Genomic DNA, 4,747 nt, shown 5'->3' on the forward strand with positions numbered 1-4,747 from the left:
ACACACACACACACACACAAAAGATGGGATAATGAGGGGGGAAAAGGACCAAAACTCATGCTGCACAGGAACTTGCGAGACTAAAGTCAGCAAGTACATAAGACACAAATTCCGAGTCTAGAAAATGACATACAGAAGTAATGAAATAAGATCCACAAGGTGGGAGCCGAGCCTTCTGATGAATGTTGATCATAATGCAAGCTGGTTCAAAGCAATCTGAAGGCATATCATGCCTGCAGATGGCAAACCTCTCATGGTGCGGGATTTTAATTGTACACAATTGATGCATCCATTTGGAGGGAGAGACACTTGAAGAGGTTTAAACTCTTATTTCAGATTCTTATATGTTCAAAAAAAATCCTGTAAAAAACAACTAAAATACCCTTTAGTCTAAGAGTGGAATTAAGATCTTAGCGAAGCTGGGAGAATAGAGAGCAAGCCGCCTGCTACTTGCTATTGACGGGCGAGGTGGCGTGACGGGCCTACAGGAGGAAGAGCAATTGATCAAGATATATTGACCCCCAGCCCGCAGGACAAACACAGCCGTGATGGTATGTTTAGCCGTGATGGTATGTTTGGCCCCTCACCACCACCACCACCAACACCCATTATCATAATATGTGTACGTGACGACCGTTCACCCCACACCTGTCCCACCCCACGTAACAATTTGCCTCACCCACCCTCTCGTGGAACATTAGCACAGGGAGAAGCTGAAGGCACGGTGCCTGGCGGGTGTTGGGCTTCAGCTCTACACCATGGTCTTGAAAATGTACATGAACATGCTAGCCTTGAAACAGTACATCCTGGCCTTGAAACTGTACTTCCTGGCCTTGAAACTGTAATTCCTGGCCTTGAAACTGTACATCCTGGCCTTGAAACTTGACATGCTCACCTCGAAACTTGACATGAATCATTACTTGTTGGCCTTGACACTACACATGCTCTCCTCGAAACTACACATGCACATCTCTAAACTTTACATAATGGCCGAAGATAATTAAATGTTGGCCTCTAAATCTTACATGCTGGCCTTATTACCTTACAACTTTGAAGAAAAAACTATTCATGGTGACCTCAAAACTATACACATGCTGACTTTGAACTATAAATGCATGGCCTTGGATCTTTTACCATGGCGGCTCTGACTCTATATAACTACATGCTGGATTTCACAACAGTACATACAGACCTCGAAACTTCACACAGCGGCCTGAAAACTTCCCATGCCAGTCTCGAAACTTTACATCCTGGACTCTTAACACTTTACAGGGTAGCCTTAAAACCTGACATGCTGTCCTCCAAAACTTGATAGACATATTACAAACTTGACATATTGGCCTCGAATTATCAGACATTTGTCTCGAAGCTGTGCATACTGGCCTCAGAACCTGATATGCTGGTCGGGAAACGATCCAATGGTCAGTTGCTGTATTCATTCCTCTCTCTCTCATCGTCTGGCAACCCATACGTCCACAACAATGTACTAACATTCCCAACCAGTGATGCTTTGTCGTAAGCACACTGTGCTACACCACTACTCCTACCTTAACTACGACGAGACTTACCTGTGCTCTATAATGAAGGCATGTAGGCCGCGTATCTTCTTCAAGTGTTTTCTGGCACAAGTAGACCCACAGAACTGGAGGTGAAAAGAAAAGGCTCGTCTTAAATAAGAAATAATTCATCATTCAGTTTAGTACGCAGAAAATTATTCCTTCCTCTTCAGCTTCGTAAACAATGGATGAATGAGTATATAAACTAGGGGAGACAGCTACGCTGTTGGCTCAAGTATTGAGCGAATCATATGCTTTTTATTTCTAAATTCTCAGGTTCAAAATTCTTTAATCTTAGGACACCTGTATAGGAGCTAGATATACGCTCTCCTCACATCCTGAGGATGTGGTGTGCGTATAGTACGACCCACAACCAGGCCTTAACTATCCAGGCACTATACAACCACCGATCCCTCACTATGCAGCACTAATCACTCATTAATCCCTCACTATCTAGGCACTAATCACCTACCTACCCCTCATTCCCTTGGGCAATTTCCTTTCTATTGGCACTTCCCCGGAAACTGAAAAACCAATCAGCAATGGGACTATAGCCACCACTCATCCCGAACTACCCGAGAGGCGATGACATCGAACAGGGAAGCGATGACATGTTTCCCCCCACACACAAGATACGTCTTCTAGAAGACGATGTAGTGTGGGATGTGTACACGATGGGCCCTATCTGTGCATGGCTCTGCTATATGCTGACCGAACACTCTGCATCTCAGGACCTGGGTGTGTACTGGGCGTGTTAGCGGGCCTCCTAAAAGGTCTTTGGTCTTGACATTAATGAATGATACACTACAACCAGCACCATAAATGAAGCCAACACAGGTTCAAGTTCATAATTAGTGCAAATTAATTATCAACACTACATCGATCTGCATGGCTCGTTCTCAGTACCAAAGTCTCCAGAAAACATCACAATGAATTTGAAAGACATGAAATCCCTTAAATAAAAGAAATAGGTCATGGGTAAAAAGTAGTATTATATCATATATATATATATATATATATATATATATATATATATATATATATATATATATATATATATATATATATATATATCGTGAATTAAAAAATTAATACCTATATGGCAAGTTTTATTCTAATTATCTTAATGGAAATGTTATGACATACTCAGTGTACACATCAGAGCCTGGGACACATTACTGGGATCAATGGATCAATGATATTTACCTGTCCCTCCCTCCCTACCTCATTACTGCCACCACTCACTCCACGTTAGGATCTCTTACACCCCACCAGCAGCAGGAGGGAATCCAGGCGTCACTCATCGACACCAGTCACTAACAAAGTGTCCAGGGAGAGGGGAGCCTTCCCTCCGACGCCACGTCCACAACGTCTGTCTTTAAGAGCGAGGGGAGAGCAAAGGTGGTTCCCAGGCGCGACTGGCCGGCTCTCTGGTCTGTGGAGTCGCCCACGCTGTCAAGGTTCAGCAAGCTATCTCGCCAACCATCAGTAACAAAGGTCTTCGAACTCCACCCTTCAAGCTTACAATGAAGTTCTCCAGCGGCCACACCATGTTGGTGGCTGTGGTGTTGGTAATATCAAGTATGTTCCCATGTGTCTCTGTGTATCTGCACATGTAAAGTGCTTATTGTTTTATCACATTCTTCGTGGCCTCTATGGTGTAACTCTCTGAAGCACTGACTGTATGTTTGAGTTATCATACGTCTCCCTCACATTCTCTACAGCAAAAAGCTCGCCACTTTCCAGCACTTTCATACTCCTTAGTCGTTAGCGGATTGTAGAGATTTATTTGTCTCTCCTACAGCCACTGTCTCTTCAGTATCGTTTCCTATCAAACCGTGTGTGTGTGTGTGTGTGTGTGTGTGTGTGTAACTACCCATTTGTATTCATCTAATTCAACATAATGGGATGAAACGTCTACGCTTGGGAGACCCATCCTTCCCGTTATCTTCGCTATCATATAACTCTTTAAACTTTCATTTACTGTGTGCAGTGAGTTTCATGGCCTGCCTTAATTCGTTCATCCACAACTCTACGATAGTTGTAATTCTTTTTGCATTCTTTTTTTTATATCAGTATTATCAAGAAACTTGTCATTAATACATCCAGAACCATGGTCCCTTCTCCCACCCTATGACTCATCGCTGTTCCATATGGTTCCCCTCATTGCCATACCCACTCCCATGTACCTAAAGCACCCCACTTCCTCCTGGTCCTCCTAATTCAAACTTATTCTCAAACCATCCTGTCTCATCCTCTGTATTGCCCGACTTTTGTTCACATCAACTTTCAACTTTCACATCCTCTCTTAAACTCTGTCACCAGCTTCTATAGTTTCTCTCTGAAGTCTGCCACCAGAGCCATGGCATCTGTAAAAACCAATTCATTCACCACCCATACCCCTACCCCAAGCATAAGACTGGAAGGGCATAGGTAAGAGTTCTTTAAGTTAATTAGGAAATAATAGCATAATAAAGTAACAAGAGTCTTTTCTTTTCGTCAGCATGGTGGTCTTGTGGCAAAGAGCTGTTGGTATATGACCTTCTGCCCGATGGAGAGCTGGTTAGTGACACTCGTTTGCAAGTGGTGGCACTGCACCAACTGTTGGCCAAACTCTCCAACCAGGGAAACCTCCAGCCCCATCTGCTGGATTCTCTTATATACCCGACTTGCCCTGCTGGGGAGGTAGCATGTAAACAGCCACATGAGACATTCAGCGACCCAACAATGTGCCCTGAGGAACTACTGAAACAAGCCAGCCTAGACTCCTTCACTCTCTGCCTGTGGTTTAACATATCATATGTAAAGGGACTCTCCTCACTGCTCAGCTACTCTGTCAGCGAGACTTACGACAATGCCCTCTTCATCGGTAACTACTGCAGTGCCGCTCTTGCCATGTCTGTTTTATTTATCATTTATCCATGCAACGCAGTCACTGGGATGTTAGGTGGTATCTCCGTGATATCATATTCAAGTCCACTTAACTCACTAAAATTTTGATATCAGCAATTCATGGGGAAGATTCCAATAAAAATCATATAACTATATATCACATATCAAACAGACTCAGATAGATACATAGATAATGAAAGTATGACTAGGTTACTTGATGTTATAAAAACTGTAGTGGTTGTGAGATTTTAGGTTGCTGAAAAATCGTGAACTGTCCTAAAGCATTCAATCCCCTAGAT

Source organism: Panulirus ornatus, chromosome 32, assembly GCF_036320965.1.
Source record: "Panulirus ornatus isolate Po-2019 chromosome 32, ASM3632096v1, whole genome shotgun sequence".
Classification (NCBI taxonomy): domain Eukaryota; kingdom Metazoa; phylum Arthropoda; class Malacostraca; order Decapoda; family Palinuridae; genus Panulirus; species Panulirus ornatus.